This window comes from Narcine bancroftii, chromosome 8 (assembly GCF_036971445.1).
Source record: "Narcine bancroftii isolate sNarBan1 chromosome 8, sNarBan1.hap1, whole genome shotgun sequence".
Taxonomy (NCBI): Eukaryota; Metazoa; Chordata; class Chondrichthyes; order Torpediniformes; family Narcinidae; genus Narcine; species Narcine bancroftii.
In genome coordinates, this window is record NC_091476.1 from 105,341,510 (window position 1) to 105,360,635 (window position 19,126).

Below are 19,126 nucleotides of genomic sequence, written 5' to 3' on the forward strand. Positions count from 1 at the left end.
CTTTCTATTCTCCATTATTGTTTGCTGAGATTATTGTTTTCCAATGTACTTAAAATCAGCTTTTTGCCTAGTTGTTACAGTATGACATCACATTGACATCTTTCACCTCACATCTGGAATTCAGCACTGTCCATATTTGGGCAGTCTGTGCATAGCACAGAAATGGACCTTCGCCCCACTCTTTTGTCTGCCTACCCAAATTCCATTTGCCCGCATTAGGTCCATGCTTTTATATGCCTTGCTTACTTACATTTCTCTAAATACCTCTTGGGCATAGTATTTGCATTTGATTCTGTCACCACCTTTGTTCAGCTTTCAATCTCTCTGTGTGAAAAAAATCCCTTGAAAACTCAACTCAATTCATTTTGATCCATTACATATTTCCTTTCTTTCCAACTGACCTCTACTCCCTTCCTTCTTCTTTTGCTGTAGTGTCACACACCTTGATCAAGCCAAAAATGTTGATTATCTTTTTCTTTGCTGTATGAACTACGCTGTGTGGCCTGCTGAGTTCTCCAGAATTGTGTTTTTACTTCAATCATGATGTTTTCAGACTTTGTTGTTTTACTTCTTTTGTTTCCTTCTTCAAGCATCTCTACCTGATTCCATTTCTCTTTTATGTTTCCCTTTCCTCTTTCTATCAAGCTTCTGTTCCCCCTTTCTTATGAGTTGAGAGGTTCTGCTTTTCCTATACCAAATGACCTCGGCCATTTCCAGATAACATTTAGAATTTGTGAAAATATCAGGAGAAGGAGGGGATTGAAAGAAAGACTATTAAGAGTAAAAGATTTTATAATTTGTTTCAGGAGGAGAATGCTTTTTTTTCAGGTGAAGGAAAATGTAGATCTGCAGGTGATACTGTAATCACAAAGAGATGAGAGAATTGTTAGCTTTGCTTCTATTTTCATAGCAGAGAAAAGGGTCAAAAAGTCAATGGGCTGAGGGAATATCAAAATAAATGAATGGAAAAAAAGTTACTGGATCTGAGAAGTATAGAGAAAATATTTTAAAAGCCTTATGTCCAGATCTCATAAGAGTAAATATCGCCTCAAACCGTGCATCTTGGCGCCTCACAGTTCGGCGGGCAGCAACCTCCTTTGAAGAAGACCGCAGAGCCCACCTCACTGACAAAAGGCAAAGGAGGAAAAACCCAACACCCAACCCCAACCAACCAATTTTCCCCTGCAACTGCTGCAACCGTGTCTGCCTGTCCCGCATCGGATTTGTCAGCCACAAACGAGCCTGCAGCTGACGTGGACATTTACCCCCTCCATAAATCTTCGTCCGCGAAGCCAAGCCAAAGAAGAAGAAAATTAAAATAGGGAAAGAAAATACACATTTGAGTAAAAATACGCAAAAGTTCTCTGGATTTGATAACTGAAGTTGATTGGGGAAAATACATGAATATCTTTAATTTAGTGATGATTTGGAATTTCAAGTTGCACTGACATCCGAAAGATATTTGACATCTGCAGTTGCATTGCAAGAATTCTGCAGCTGATTGTGTATGGCAAGCCCTCACAATAAAAGGGGATGACAATGTTTGTGATTTTCATCGGATAACCAGTTTTAAAAATATTTATTGATGGATAATTATTGACTAGGATTTTAGGGATAACTACCTTTCTGTTCTTTCTCATAATAGCAATGAAATCTCTTCCATCTGAATGAGGGGATTTAATAACTCATCCAAATGAAGACGTCTCCCACGTTTAGGACCTCCCAGATCAAGTCAACATTCCTTAATTTGATTTACCCGATGTTTACAGCAGTGCTGGTGCTACCAAACTACTCCTAGTGATGAACATTGACGTCATCACCAAGCGTACATTGAGCACCCATGACACTTTTAGAGCTTCTAAAATGGAAGAGTGGCAATTCAATTGTGTTGCTAGCAATTGGCAGGTTTTCTTTCCCATTCCATGAGACTTCTTACAATCTGAAGTCGATGTTGAGACTTCCACATCTACTCTCTTCCACCTGCATATTGAATTGCAAAGTTTTAGTGAATTCACCTTCACACTTTTCATGGTTTTACAGTTACCAATAAGTAGAAATTCTGCCTGGACCGCAAGAATAAAAGAATCTCAGAGTTCTATGTGATGCAATGTGAGTACTCTGACAATAAATCTGAACTTTGAACTTTGAAATGTAAGTCCAGGAGCTTTATGTTAGAGAGTTTATGAAAGACATAAAGCTCACCCCCTGAGCAAATGGACAAATACCAAGTGGATATTAGTGTCAGTATGTCAATTTTGGCATTTGTGTTATCTTTAACATTGGTTGGCACTTATAGTCTTACCTTTGGTGCCATTTTTCACAAGTTGATGGTTTGGTTTGTTGTTCAGACAGCATGTTTATTACATTTTATCTTGGTGAAATTGAAACTCTATTTCATACCCAGTCAACAACAAATGCACAGATAACAATGAAAGTATTGAATAGTTCATGAGCTTAAATTCCTCTGGCAGAAATGAGCAGACCTGCAAAAACATCCAATTGAATTATTTTTCAGATGACTTACTGTTATTTTATATTTACTGTTCCAAGAACCCAGTGCATGATCTGACCTTCACTGATGCAGATTGACTCCATGCTTGGCCAAACAAAACTTTGAGAGATTCTGCTGGAATGAATTGATTGGATAAAAGTTGCAGAATTTTCTGCCTCTTTTGCTCTGGGATGAGAGAGCCATTCTGGTGGAAACCCGCCCTTGAATTAAGAACAACAGCTTCTTTAAATAGTGCAAATGCCTTTTGCTCTATGAGACAGTGCCAGTTGTCCTGTCTCTCAGTGTCACTGGGATAAAATTTTCACCCCGGAAGACAGTTAATTTTAATGGAAGACATACTGAATCAAGTCACAGGTAATCGGCTCTCAAGATAGACGGTATTTATGGAAATACTTGTCTGTTAACAGCCAGTGTCTAAATTCTGTGTCATTGATGTCAGGGAAACACTACAGAAGATAAATTATTGTTATCAAGGAGGAGAGTGGTTGCTGTCTGCTTGTACAAGGTTTGCTTTGTAGTGAGCGTCATTCTGTTCTGACAGTGATTCATTGAGGGTGGTTTGGATAATTTTAATGTTCTTTTGATATTCATGCAGCATTTCAGAAGACAGAAGCAGAAAGAAAAAGACAGTCAAAAAGACTCGACAAAGATGAACGAGTCTCCATCAGAATGAGAGATAAGAGACAAAGGAATGGATTACAGAAAGATGGAACTGGGGGAAAAAATATAAATGTGGCAATACCGAATTAAATTAAGACAATAAAGAAAAGAAAACTTTGGTTGGGAACATTTCATTCAAGCCTCTCTCTCACACTTAAGCTTTCCTTTTCTGATGGAAAATGAATTAAATATTTTGTGAATTGTATGAACATTGAGTTGAGGGATATTAATTTTAAGAGAAAAGACCTGATTCCTTCCTTTCCTGGACAATTGCAGCATCGGACAGAGACAGAGTAAAGTTCATCCTGCACAGTTAGAGTTTACAGAGCCACTACTTTAACACTCCTTTCTAATCCTCCCACGGCAGATACAGCACAACAGAGTGAAACTTATCCTTTACTGTTCCACCAAACACTCCAGGGTGGGTATATACCAGGGTGGCCATTTCCAAATTTCCAAAAAGGAGGACATGGTTATAGGTTACCATGTATTTCAGTGTGTTTCAAAAAGAATTATAGTTTTTAAACAAAGTTTAAACCATATTGCAAAAACAACAAATGCAAACACACTGTATGTATGATAACCTATGATCATGTCCTCCTTTTGTTATGGCAACCTTAAGTCCATAGGTTAGACATAATTCCTTCTACACTCTTTCATCAAATATTTAGAGAGCAGGTACAATTTGGGAAAATCAAAATAATTGCAGGCTCTGATGAAAAGATGAAAATATTGAAACACTCAAGAGGACAGTCAGCATCCATTTAAAGAGAAATACCGTTAAAGTGCTGTTTTCATTGCAGTATACGTTGGATGCACATTAAGATTCCCTTTACACTACCTGGTCCAACAGAGTATCATGTTCATTGAAGATTGTTATGATCAATAGGGGCAATTTATGAGTTTTAAGGGACTTAAAAATAAATATAATTTACTTAACAACACATCTTCTGCTATTTCCAATTGTGATCTTTTTGAGGGAAAAGCGGGGACCATTAATGGTCCTACCAATGTGCTCAGACATGGAAATTCTAATTTGAAAGGGGAATGCAACCAAATTTATCTCTAATATATATGCTCTGATCCAAGATCAAAGCCAAAAATCTGGACTACATGGATCGAGGAGAGATGGGAATCGGTTTTGGGCATTATAATCGATCCATAATGCTGGTCAGATCCATGTGTAGATAATATGACTATCTTAATTAATTAATAGGCTCATTCATTATAATTTTCTGCACCAATTATACCTCACACCTCAAAATATTCATAAAAATAAACCAGAATTTTCTGATAGGTGCTTTAGGTGTGGTATAGATGTTGGTACCTCTTTACATTCCACCTGGTTTGGATAGAATTGGAGAAGTGTTGACAAAAATTGTGGGGGTGAACTTCTATCTAGACCCAGAAATGTTTCTTTTGGTGAATTTGGCAGTTATAAGAGTTAACTTCTCCAGAAGTAAATCTAAATTTATTAAAATTGCATTGTCAATAGCCAGGAATTCTATAGCAGTAACATGGAAATCTGATTCCCTACTTCACATTGATCATTGGAACATGGAAGTGCAAAGTTGTATTCCACTTGAGAAGATTACTTATAGTCTTAGGAATAGATTTGATGTTCGTCAAAATTTGGCAACCTTATTTAAATTACTTGAATGCCAAGATTGTATAATGTATTTTAATTTTTGTCAATTAGTATACTCCTTATTAGAAATTTAATACTTTTAAAATGATGTGACTCTGAGATGTCGAACCTTGCTTTTCTTTTCTATTTTTTATTTATTTATCTCATTCTATTCCCTACTGTCTGTCCCCATTACTTTCGAGTCTGAGGAGAGGGTGCATGGAGAAGAGGGACTCTCATTCCTTTTATTTCAGACCTTATGAATGTTTTTCTGTGATTTTATATTAAATGTATTATTGTTATTATTTAATATATTCTGTATTTTCTTAAAATTTAATGAAAATATTAAAAAAAGTTCCCTCTAATCTGTCCCATCAAACATTCCCATGGTTGGGACAGCATTGTTATAGAACAATAATCTGATCAATAAAAAGATCTAAAAGGAGAAGAAACAGCCACAACCTTTTCCAATCATAGAAAAAGGTAGAGGGAGGAGGAAATTTAAAAATGGCCAGAAAGGGAGAAAAAAAGAAGCTATCAGATTTAATTATAAAAGGCTGGAAACAGTTAGAAACCATCTGTGGAAAGGGAAACAAAGTTAATGGCTTCAGATTTATGTTGGAAGCCCTTTGTCAGAACTAGGAAAGAGAAAAAAAGCAAGTTGGAGTCAAGTTGTGTGGGTGTGTGCTCGTGCATGTGTGTATGTGATGAGATGAGCAAAAGGGCCTGTTCCATGCTGTATAAGACATTGTTGAGGCTAAATTTGGAGCATTTTGTGCAGTTCTGGTCACCAAACTATAGGAAGAATATCAGTAAGTTCGAAAGAGTCCAGAGAAAATTTACGAGGATGTTGCTGGGTCTTCAGGACTTGAGTTTCAGGGAAAGTTTAAACAGGTTGGGACTTTATTCCTTAGAGTGCAGAAGAATGAAGGGAGATTTGATAGGTTTACAAAATTATGAGGGGAATAGACAGTGTAAATGCAAGTAGGCTCTTTACACTTAGATTGGGAGAGATAAATATGAGAGGGCATGGCTTTAGGGTGAAAGGTGAAAGGTTTAGGGGAACATTGGGAGAACTTCTACATTCAGAGAGTGGTTGAGGTTTGGAACGAGCTGCCATCTGACATGGTAAGTGCAGGCTCACTCTTGATTTTTAAGAATAAATTGGATAAATACATGGATGGGAGTGGTCTGGAGAGTCATGGAATGGGTGCAGGTCAGTGGGACGAGAAGAATGATTTGGCACAAACTAGAAGAGCCAAATGCCTGTTTTTTTGCTCTGTGGTTTTCTATGGTTCTATGGTTTCAGTCCATGCCCCTCCCCTCCCCTTAAATGTACTAGGAGGACCCTATGGCCCCTCTTGAGAATGGCTGTCCTAGAGGGTGCTTCAACTTGTAATGCTTGTAAATATCAGCAGGCGTATTTCTCCCAGTGGACAGAACTCACCTGACAGTGCTTCTCTTGTATACTCTGGATTAAGGCTCAGGGAGATGCAGCAGTTAGTGCTATTGTCTCACATCTCTAGGCACCCAGATTCAATCCTGATTTTGGATGCTGTCTGTGTGGAGTTTGCAAGTTCTCTGTGACCATGTGCTTTTCCTCAGCACTGTGACATTGATTATCTGCCTTTGCTTCCTATAGAACTATGTGGCCTGCTGAATTTCTCCAGTGCTTTTGTGTATTACTTTTCCTCTGGCTGTCTTTATTTCTTCTCATAAACCAAAAATACATGATAACAGTTTAATTGATAAATGTAAATGACCCCTGAGTGCAGGTTCATGGCAAAAAGGATTAAAGGGGTGTAGATGGGAATGTGTGAGAAAGAATGATTTTCAGAGGTACGGTTGAAATGAAAGTGTGCATGGGATTAAATGGGATTGCTTCAGTTTGATGGGCCTCCACTATGTTGTTATATGTATGAAAGAAGATAGGATGATTGGAAATGCAGCATACAGATTACTTGTGCTACCTGGGTTTGACCCTGGCTGAACTGGGGTGAGTTTGTACATTATTTACACTGCTGAATGATCCCGTTTCCTGCCGTATCACCACCATAAATCATGATCTGCTCATTTAAAGAGCTCTTGAAGGTACACCAACACAAATAAACAGGAATAATGTTTTGTTGTGCTGTTGATCTATTGTAAAAGATTGAGAACTGCATTTGAATCCCATGACAGTGTCTAATTAGTTCTCCACAGTGGTACAGTTGTAGCACACCCTCACCGTTCTTCCAAATCAGCTTTAAACCTGACCTTCAATGTTAATTTTGTGGCGTTTGCTCATTCTCCCTGTGACTGCATGGCTTTCCTCTGGGTACTTTGGAAACCAACACACCCCAGCGATGTGCAGGTTGTTAGGTTAATTGCCCAATATAAATATCCCTACAGTCTGTGCTTCTAAATATTGTCATAGCTGAAGGTTGGTAGTGGGGACAAGCTACCACTGCTACGCAAATGCTCTTCATGGCATGTGTCTCTGACAACTAAGTCCAACACCTGGCCTTCACGTGTGGCCTAGTTCTTATGTCCGGCAGAGCTGTTCTCACTAACAGGAGAAGGTGCAAAGGCAGACCACTGGCACCTTGTAACCAGAGGAATGTTCCAGGCAGATGCAGCTTGATAACCATAGATGGTAACTCTGCTAGGTTGTGGCTATACGCAGTCACAGGAAAGGCTTTGGGAGTAAGGCCCGAGGAAAAATCCAGAGTCGAAGTCCCAAAGGTGGCTGACTGCTATACCCAGCACCAGCGTGGGAACTCCTGCAATGTTGCTAGCACCAAACTGCATCGACTTGCGTCATTCCTTTGGACCTGTCATTAGCATGGAGAGGGGCGTCCCACTGTATGGGCACAGATGGGTCTCCTATCAACTCTGCCCTGGCCTCTGCCCTGGAGAGGCCACTCCAGCTTCACTTTATAAAGTTGGACAAACATGAGAAACTACCAAAGGCGCAGTACCCATGGGCGACCTCAATCGACGAAGGCTACACACACTGTAGGTGAATTTTTAAATTCATTCAAAGGATGTTGGCTTCACGGACTAAACCATTCTTTATTGCCTGTCCCTAATTGCCCTTGAAAAGGAAGTGGTGAGCTGCCTTCATTAACCACTGCAGTACTTGTGATGTGGGTATACTCACAATTGGAAATCAGGGCTGAATTGGGAAGATAACTCACTGCATTCAACTCTGAAGTCCTGGCCCTCTACAAAATAAAATCCATGTATGATCTCTGCAAGGCTACCAGAGAAGCCAAAATAGATAATAGGGTACCACACCAAGCTCAGGTCACAAGAGAGCATCATGGACATGCGATGACTTTGGCGGGGAATGTATGCTATCACTGAATACAAAACAAATATTAGCAGCAAAGAATGTAACAGCACAATATTTCCTGATGCGTTAAAGATGTTTTATGTTTGCTTCGTACAGTTAGGCAATGGGGATGACATGCATATCAATTACAACCTGTGATTTTGTGCCCATGGTTACTGCTGCAGAATTCAGGGCAATCTTCCAGCAGGTAAACCAGCAGCAAACAACTGGTTCAGATCTAATCCTGGGAGCTATCCTGAGAGCCTGCATAGATCAACTGGTGGGTGTAGTTACAGATATCTTTAATCGCTTCCTATAACAGGCCCAAGTCCCCACGTGCTTGAAGAAGGCCACCTACAAGCCAGTGCTAAAGAAAAACATAATAATGGATCTCAATGATGATCAACTTGTAGCTTTGATGTCCACCTTCATGAGAGTGCTTTGAGGGGCTGCTCATTGGTCACATCAACTAGCCTACCAGTCAGCCTCAATTTGCCCATTGGCCAAACAAATCTATGGCAGATGCCATCTCCTTAGCTCTTCACTTGGTCCTAGAACTCCTGGGCACCAAGGACATTTATGTTAGACTACTGTTCATAGACTACAACTCTGCCTTCAGTGCCACTGTCCCCAATAAACTCATTCCCAGACTTCAGGTTCAAGGCCTCAGCACCTGCCTCTGTAATGGGATCCTTGCCTTACTGTCTAACAGACAGCAAACAGGAAAGATGGGTAACAACATCTCCTCAATTATTACACTCATCACCAGCACTCGTCAAGGATGTGTACTTAGTCCCCTACTATATGCCCTCTACACTTATGACTGTACAGATAAATACAATTCCAACTCCATCTTCAAATTTGCTGACAACACTACAGTAGTGGGCTGGGTATCAAATAAAATGAGATAGAATACAGGAAAAGATTAAAAGTCAGGTGGCATGGTGCCAAGATAACAAACTCCGTCTTAAATTCATCAGAAGAGGGAAATTATCATTGACTCCAGGAGAAGGGGCAGAGACCACTCCCATGTCCACATTAATGAACTTGAAAGAATATAGGCAGCTTTAAGTTCTCAGGAGAAAAAATTCTCCAAGGACCTGATCTGGGACAAGTACGTTGATGCAATGGTCCTGAAATGACACCAATGCCTCTATTTTCTCAGAAAACTACAGAAGTTTGGCATATTTCCTTTGTCCCACCTTGAAATCATACTTAGTGGATACATCGCAGTGTGGGACGGGAGCTGCTCTGCTCAAGATCAGAAGAAGCTACTGAAGATAGTGAACGTAGCTCAGAAAATGAGGCAAACTTCTCTTGGAAAGACCCATTGCACCTTGGACACACACCCTTCTCCCTCCTCCCACTGGAGAGAAAGTTTAAAGACAGTGTCTTCCCTCAGTCATCAGGCTCCTCATAACTGTCCTATCACGCTGCCCTTGCTTTGTGCTAATTTCTTCGGCAACCGTACCACACTGTGATGCAGCCGGCCAGGACACTCTTGATAGAGTTGACATAATGGTGGCTGGTCGCCTTCCCCTTTTTAATCTTCTCATGAAGTGCAGTTGCTGTTGCACCTTCCTGACAAGAGAGGAGGTGTTGCATATCCACTCCATACTTAAGTGAACTCCAAGGAACTTTGTGCCCTCCATTCTTGCCATTACAGAGTTGTTGATGTGTAGTGGAGTGTGGTCGTTCCTGGTCCTCTTGAAGTCCACAATCATCTCCTTCATCTTGTGCTCGTTAAGATTCAGGTTGTTGGTGTGATAGCCATATTTTATCATTGTTGGATATTGTCATTGCCTGATGCCTTTGTGCCAGATTTACTGCAGAAGGTACTTGTGGTGTTATAATAAAAGCTTTTATTAACGTTTTAATTAAAAAAAACTTAGACATACAGCATTGTGACGGGCTATTTTGGCCCACGAGTCCATGCCGTCCAATTTACATCCCATTAATCTACACTCCCGGTACATTTTGAACTGTGGGAGGAAACCAGGGCCCCCAGAGAAAACCCACACAGACTCAGGGAGAACGTACAAACTCCTTGTAGACAACCCGGGATTCAAACTCTGATCCCAATCTCTGGTGCTATAAAGACGTTGCGCTAACTGCTATGTTAACTGTGCTGCCCATACCAGTTGATCTGGCCTTGCTGGATCTGCTTCCAGACTGCTTCATTATCTGAGGAGCAGCGAATGGAGCTGAACATTGTGCAATTATCAGCAAGTATCTCTGACCTAATGGCTGAAGGAAGGACATTGGTGAGGCAGCTGAAGATGGCTGAGCGCTGGAGTGGTGGAATCTGGTGAGGTTGATGAGATGGGGAGAGGGGTTGAGGAAGGTTAAAAATGGGATTCATTTAAATGGGAGTAAAACATGAATGTCTGCAGAAACCATGGTTGAAGCGAAAACATAATGTTGGAGCAACTCAGAAGGTCAAACAGTGTACTTTATATAGCAAAGTTTTGGGCTTGAACCCTTCATCAAGATATAAGCAAAATGTAAGCAGGCACCCAAACAAAATGGTTTTGGGGTGGGGCAGGGGAAGGAGCACAGTTCCACAACCCAGAGATAATAGGTGGATAAGAAAGGGAGGGCGCACCAGCATACAAGGGGAATGGCTCTGTGAATGGAGAAGGAAAGGGATGGAGAGTTGGAGGAAAGAAGACAGAGGGATGGGGGAGAGGGAGAATGGGAGAAAAAGATATTGGTGTTAATGCCACCTGGTTGGAGAGTACCCAGACAGAAATATTAGGTGTTGCTCCTCCAGTTTATGAGTGGCCTTGGTTTGGCAGTGCATAAGGCATGACCAGCCTGGGAGTGCAGCGCAGAATTGAAATGGTTGGCCACTGGGAGCTTCCTGTCATGACGCAGAGCGAAGATGCTCAGCAAAGCAATCTTCCATTCTGTATCCAGTCTCTCTGATTAGAGAAGAACACAGGCAGAGAGAAGTTTAAATAGGTACTTGATTGTGGGCATTGACTCAGGGGGTTAAAGACCTCCTCCTAAACTGTAATGACTTCGTGTGTTTTACTTTGTGGCTCTTATTTTGCCAGAATGATGATACTCTTAAAAGGTTCAAGCTCACTCACTGACATTCGTGAAATTTTAGTTATGAGATCCTTACAGGTAGCATAGAAAAATAAACATCTGTCAAGGAGCATGTGCTAAAAAGGAAATTAATGTTCTCAGCCTGCCTTCTCCTTCAGAAGGACTCCCAAAGACAGGGGGACTGTATGAATAAAAGCTCAAATAGCATGTACATTCTGGGCTTGTTAGGGGACTGAAGAAATAAGACACAAAGCATTATCATCAATTATCTATTGTCGGAGAGTCAGCTTGCTCAATAAGAATAGAACTCATCCTTTTGTGTAAGGCAAGGCTCTGAATGAAAAAGGAGCTAAAACAAATTATAATTGAGGGCTAATTACAGGCATTAGCAACAAGTGTAGAAAATGGATGTTTAGAATTTAATTGCATGGTGAGTTTCAGGAATTCCTGTTAAATGTGTAAGACGGCAAGTCTCTATTACCAGTGTCAGTGAGTGATGTGGCCACAACAGCTGTTTTACTTTTTGTAACTAGGGACCAAGTGGAAAGATTTTAATGAAAATGGATTCAGAGCAAAACAAGTGTTGGGGAATGGGTTTACTGCTGATGCGGAGGGGCAGCTACATTATAGCACATGAGCAGCTGTTCGAGGTGACAGCAGTATGAAATGGGGGGAGTAGACAGGCAGAGAAGCTTTTATTATAACACCACAAGTACCTTCTGCAGTAAATCTGATAAGATTATAGAAATGGCCCACAGGTTCTTGCTGATTCTATAAATCACAGAAGAATTTTAACATTTTCAATAATCTTTCCCATTGGAACATTCTTTCAAAGTCGATACAAAGTTTAGTTGCTGCATTGGAAGTATTAACCAGATGTGGGCTATGTATACCAGTGATGGGAGAGTTTGAAGCAGCCTGGGATATTTCCATGGCAATGGACAATTCACATCATGACATCATCTTTACAAAGTCTATTTACAAGCTTCTCAATCCATGAATCACTGGCAGGTGCCATATATTATTAACATTTATTTACGTAGATTTTAAAGCACAGAAATATGCCATGGAGCCCAACCAATATAACTCAGTGTTTATGGACTATATGAATCTCATCACATCCCTTTATCAAATGCTGTTCCTGGCTCTATCATTTGTTCATTCAACATTCCGTTAAATGCTTTATCACTTCAAATAGCAGGAGTAAGTCCCACCTCTTAAACAAGAAAATACTGTAAACCCTTGAGTACCTCCAGCAAAGTCTCTGGACAGAGGAAGAGATCTAATGATTCGTTGTGATGCCTCTTCATTATGTGAAAGGTCAGTGTCAATTCTGTTACTGTCGCCACAGACACTGGCTGACCAAATGGGTATTCTTAGTATTATCCAGTTTTATTTTAGATTTCTAATGCCTTTATTTCTTGCTTTTCAATTGGTGTTTACAAAAGAACAAGATGTGCAGAGATTGATCATTGCTTCAAGTTATTTCTCTCATCTGAATCATTGGTTAGGTTCTCCTGTGACTCTCCTTGCAGAGATTCTGAGCTGGATGAGGACATGGAACTGAACAAGAACTGGAGCTGGAGCAGGAACTAGAACTACAACTAGAATTAGAGGTCAAATTCAGATATTCAGATTTCAGATGTATTGTCAGAGTACATACATGACATCGTATACAACCTTGAAATTATTTCAATGAACTCCACTTAGAGGTGGAGTTAGAATGAGAGCTGGAGGTGGAGCTGGAACTGGAAGTGGAGCTGAAGGTGGAGATAAGAGCTGGAGAAGGACCTGAAAGTGGAGCAAGGGTTGGTGTTGAGCTGAACTAGGGCTGGAGCCAAAGCTGGAACTGGAACAAAAGTTGCCACTTAAATCCCACCATGCAGCTGTGCAATTTAAGGGAATTAGGTAGAAGAGTTAGTCTTTGTCATAAATCTATTAGATTGTCATAACAACCTTATCCTTCAGGAAGGAAACACTTTCACCCTGACGTGGTCTGAAAATGACATTTTAAGCCACTCCTTTCAGGGGATTTGAGAGATGGGCAATAAATGTTGGCCTTGCAAGCAATGCTCAGTTATTGAAACTGCATTAAAAATAAGTCAATTTAACAGGGTAGCCTGAACTCTCTGAGTCTGACTGTCACAGTTCGGAGACTTACCCTGCAGGATTGATGGCAGAGATATGAAAATGATGGATGCAGAGCTGCAAAGTCTCACTGGAAAGCATCCTACACTTTTGCGTTTTTACCTTCATTTCCTAGAAGCCAATAAAATACTGGCTGAACACTGATGAGCGAGATATTACAGGCATAATGAAGTTAGAGTGATTTATAAACCTGAGCGGACTGTGAATGGAGTGAGCCTACAAAAGGCCAGCTCAGCAAGGAGAAGTTGCATTTGATGCAGCAAAACATGGCTCGGTGCATATCATGGGAAGGCTATCAAATAAAACAATTGATAGCAAAGCAAGGAAGGAGATGTTACAGCAGGTGACCAGAGCTCGTTCGGGGTGCACGAAAGTGTAGAATGGAGAGGTGGACAAGAACATTCACACCACAGCTACTCACACTGGGGAGCTTTGAAGGGGGCAGCAGTTATACTGTCCCACCCCCACATCCCCCTCATAATTACCCAGCACATTAATGATGAAGGAATATTTGTTCCAGTGTAATCACATGTCTGTTTGTTGTACTTCTAAAGTGATGGAATGTAGATTCCAGTGATGCCAGGAGGGAGAAGGAAATTGTTGATCAATTAATGTGCATGAATATTCAACATAAAAATGGGAGTCGCAAAAGACTGCAGATTCCGGAATTCGGAGCAAATAACAATCTGTTGGAGGAATTCAGCAGCATTCAGTGGGAGAAGAAAAAAACCATTGATGTTTCAAGTAAAATCACAATTCTAGAAAAACTCAGCAGGTCAAACAGTGTCCTTTATATAGCAAAGATAAAGATACATAATGTTTCAGGCTTGAGCCCTTCATCAAGGTATGAACAAAATATAGGCAGGTGCCAAACAAAATGGTGAGGTGGGGGAAGGGGGAGGTAAGGGGGTGTGGTGGTACACCACTGGCCTAATGCAGGAGACAACCCCTGTACCTGCAGAAGAGCATGGGGACAAGACAACACCTGGCCGGCTATCAATCAGCTGACCTGAATGGACCAAGCCCAACTCGGTCGGGTGTCAATCACCCTCCAGGATATAAGCCTGAGCCAGCCCTTCAAAGACACTCTCAGAGTTTACAGCAGCTCTCCTCACAGCTGGCTCCGTGGAAGTTTATGTCGAATAAAGCCTGTTGTTCAGACTTCATGTTTTGTGTGTTTGCTTCTGTCTCATAGCGCACCATAATTCGACATAAATTCTTAAAACTGCTATGGAAAAGCTCCTGAGTGCCGGGAGCCTCGAAATCGAACAACACCACCCAGAAGTACAAACACGCTTCAAGATCTGGAAGCACACGGTCGAAGCGATCATCGAGGCACACGCTGACAACATCCTGGACTCTGATCGAAAGAGGCTCATCTTCCTCCGATCAAAGCTGGGTCCCTGAGTCTTCCAGGCATTCAAAGTCTGCACTGGGTACTCGGAAGCGATGAACACCCTCAAGACAATGTAAAAACCTTCCACGAATATGGTCTTTGCAAGGTAACCTCCTGAGTATCCTTGCATAGCTGCCCGGGGAGATGGCCGAGTCCTTCCTGGGAGCCCTGCGTGAGTTGGCTTGACCTTGTCTGCTGAACTTGGGGTAAATGAAAGGGAGGTCAAGAGGCTGATCAGAGACGCCTACGTCTGAGGGCTACGTGCAAGGACAATTAGGCAGAAACAGCTGGAGGACAATATTTACTCCCTGGCCAAAACAGTGAAGGTCGTCTGAACCCTGGAGGAAGCAGCCCTGCACACCGAAGCCTTTGACTCCAGGCTTCCTCAGGCCTCCGCATGGTGAGCGCATTCAGCTGCTGTGGCCCTAGATCAGGCTGAGGAAGAAAACATTGCTGCTCCAGGCGCCCAGTGCCCTTGTAAGACTGTGGGTCCCAGTGTGGGTCTGATCGTCAATCACGCCAAAACTGCCTTGCCAAAAACCAGTACTGTTTGAGATGTGGCAAGAAAGGCCACTTTGCCAAAGTATGCCTCTCAAAGCCCGCCGGCAGCTCAGGAGCCTTCTACAACCTCCCCCACTACCTCACGATCCCCGCCATATGTGATTGCCGGGCAATGCCATTGCCCCCGCAGCCACTTCCGGCCTCCCCAACCCCAGCGGCCCAACTTCCGGCCGCGCCGGCAACGATCACCGCGTGCGTGCCATCCGCCCAGATCAGCCCTCACCAGTGCCGCCTCCCGAAGTCTACAATGTCGTCAATTCCGGTCTTCGGAATGATGTCATGTCCGCCGGCCGTAACGATGTTACCCTCACCAACAGCCAGCGGCATGATGTCACTTCCCCCGGCACAACTAGCGCAGCCAGGGAAGAAGGCCAGCCATGCCTCACCCTCCCACGCAGCATCGCCATCTTGGGCCAGTCAGGCCAGGCGCCGCCATCACCAAGACCCCCCCAGGCCTCCAATGATGACAACGTGGTCAACATGGGTGCTGACCAGGCTGCCCTACCAATGCACCCTACACCTTCGGACACTGCTAACCGCCGCACACCGCATCCCATGACTATGGAGAGCACAACCGGTCAACGTTCATCTCTCCCGACGCTGGCAGGGGATACCGATGACCACAACTCGCCTCCACCATCGGGGAACGACGACTCAGACCCTGAGATAGTCCTAGCAGCCACCACCCTGATCAGGAATGTTCCCCACAACCTTGAGCGCTCCACGATGGAAGCAAAAATCAACGGGCAGGTAACAAAGTGCCTAATCGACAGTGGCAGCACCGATAGTTTCATTCACCCGCGTGTGGCCCACTCCCTAAAGCTAAAAATCCAACCCACCACCTTCTCTATCGCCTTTGCTGCCAAGGACCGGACTATCAATACCCTTGGTTGATCTGACTGTGGTGGGGGGAGACTTACACCAAGTTCAGGCTCCTGGTCATGCCCAAATTCTGCACCCCAGTCCTCCTGGGCTTAGACTTCCAAAGCCACCTGCAGAGCATCACCCTTGCCTTCGGGGGGCCCCTACCCCCATTCATGCTGCACAATTCGCCGTCCAACCAGCCCTGGCCAACACGCAGCCTCTCCATGCTGCGCATCACACCCCTCATGCACTTCTCACACCTCATGCCAGACTGCAAGCTGATAGCCACTAGAAGTAGGTGCTAATCCGCCGCAGACAGAGACTTCATCAGGCCGGAGGTGCAGAGGATTCTGGTGGAAGGTGTCATAGAGCCCAGCAACAGCCCTTGAAGAGCCCGTCCTAGTGGTCAAAGGGGGAAGCAACCCAAGGATGGTCATGGATTACAGCCAGACCATCAACTGGTACACCCAATGTGGACACCTATCCCTTTCCGAGGATAGCCGACATGGTCAATGAGATAGCCCACTACCGGGACTTCTCCACAATTGATCTGAAGTCGGCCTATCACCAACTCCCCATCTATCCACGGGACAAGCCCTATACCACCTTCGAGGCAGACGGGCATCTGTACCAGTTCTGCCAAGTTCCATTTGGGGGTCACGAATGGGGTTTCTGTCTTCCAGCAGGAGATGGACCGGATGGTAGACCGGCACAAGCTAAAGGCGATTTTCCCATACCTGGATAATGTCACCATCTGCGGCCTCGACCAGCAAGACCACAACACCAACCTGGAGAAATTTCTCCGGATGGCCAAGGAGCTGAACCTCACTTACAACAAAGAGAAGTGCATGTTCAGCACCACCTGCCTCACCATCCTGGGGTACATCGAGGCATATGGTGTCATCGGCCCAGATCCAGAATGGATGCACCCGTTAATGGAGCTGCCCCTCCCCCCCATGCTCAAAGCCCTCCGCAGGTGCCTTGGCTTATTCTTTTACTACTCACAGTGGGTTCCCCGCTTCTCGGACAAGGCCCTCTCCCACCTGAGGTGCAGGCAGCCTTCACGTGCATCAGGCAGGATATCGCAGACGCCATGATGCATGCCGTGGATGAGGACTCCCCTTTCCAGGTGGCCTGATGTAGCCCTCGCTGCAACCCTCAACTAAGGGGGGGGGGGGTTGCCCGGTCGCCTTGTTCTCCATGACCCTCCCTGGCTCTGAGCTAGGACATTCCGCCTTTGAAAAGGAGGCCCAGGCAATCATGGAAGTGGTCCGCCACTGGTGCCACTACCTGGCTGGCAGGAGGTTCACCCTCCTCATTGACCAGTGGGTCATGACGTCCATGTTCAACACCACCCACAGGGGCAAAATCAAGAACGACAAGATCTTGCGCTGAAGAGTCGAGCTGGCAACATCCAGTATTGTCCCGGGAAGTTTAATGACTCCCCCAACGCCCTCTCCCAGACCTGCACGTCGCTCTACGATGACCAGCTCCAGGTACTGCATGAGTCCCTCTGCCACCCGGGCGTCACCCACTTATACCATTTCATTAAGTCCTGGAACCTCCCGTAAACCATCAGGGACGCCAGGACCATGACTGAGGCATGCTGGGTCTGCGCGGAATGCAAACCTCGCTTTTTCCGCCCACCTCAGGCTCACATTGTGAAGGCCATTTGGCATTTCGAGCACCTCAGCATGGACTTCAAGTGGCCCCTGCCTTCCACAAATCAGAATGTCTATTTCCTTACGGTCATAGATGAGTACTCCCGTTTCCCTTTGGTTATCCCTTGCCCAGACACCTCCACAACCACTGTCATCAGGGCACTGACACAGATCTTCACCATGTTTGCCTACCCTGTATTTATCCACAGCGACCGGGGGATTTAGCTTCAAGAGTGAGGAACTACACCAGTACCTGACAGCAAGAGGCATCGTGACTAGTCGCACGTCTAGTTACATACCAAGAGGTAATGGGCAAGTGGAACGTGAAAACGGGGTGATCTGGAAGGCAGTTCTCCTGGCCCTTAAGTCAAAGGGGTGGTCTGTAGAATACTGGCAGGGCGCTCTTCCTGAGGCACTCCATGCCATTGTCACTCCTGTCCACGGCTACCATCGAGACCCCTCACGAACGCCTGTTTTCATTCCCCGGGAAATCGGTGATGGGAAAGTCTCTCCCAGCATGGCTTGCATCCCTGGGACTGGTGCTCCTGCGTAGACACGTGCGGGCACACAAGGTCAAACCCCTGGTCGAGCAGGTGTTCCTCCTACACACGAACCACAACTACGCCTACATTAGATTCGGCAGTGGCAGGGAGGACACCGTCTCAAGCAGGGACCTGGTGCCAGCAGGAGCACCGACCACAACACAGCATCCTCCAACCCAGGACCACACCGGTCTGACACACCACCCCCCCCTCCCTGACCCCTGACAGCTGCCATACCGTCTTAATCTGTAAATACTGTGTCTATATTTTTTGGGGCTCTGGGTAGACCTCGGTCTGCAATCTTCCCCCCACCACCCCTTCCCCCGGGACAATATTAAAGAAGGGGTTGAATGTGGTGGTACCCCACTGGCCTATTGCTGGGTGCAACCTCTGCAGAAGAGCATGGGGACAAGGCAACACCTGGCCAGCTGTCAATCAGCCGACCTGAATGGACCAAGCCCCACCCAGTTGGGTGTCAATCACCCTCAGGGATATAATCCTGAGCCGGCCCTTCGAAGACACTCTCAGAGTTTACAGCAGCTCTCCTTACAGCTGTGGAATTTTATGTTGAATAAAGCCTATTGTAGTGACTTTATATTTTGTTTATTTGCTTCTGTCCGATATTGCACCAGAGTGGGGGAGGGGGAAGTAAGGGCAGAGGTAGGAGCACAATCCCACTGGCAGGAACTAATGCTTAGTGATGATGTTTTGAGTCTGAACCCTTATAATTGCTTGGATTGAGCTAGGTCTGAGTGTGATGATAATTCCAGCTCATGGGCAGAGGC

General features: G+C 44.3%; 2 long non-coding RNA genes across 4 annotated transcripts in view; one reads left to right on the plus strand and one right to left on the minus strand.

The window, feature by feature from the left end:
• LOC138741122 (uncharacterized) overlaps positions 1-19,126 on the minus strand; it is a 79,840-nt gene that overhangs the window by 12,329 nt on the left and 48,385 nt on the right. The window lies entirely within an intron of this gene.
• On the plus strand, positions 2,428-3,306 carry LOC138741121 (uncharacterized). Its single transcript, XR_011343337.1, has 2 exons — positions 2,428-2,866; positions 3,108-3,306. It is a non-coding gene; the product is annotated as an uncharacterized lncRNA (long non-coding RNA).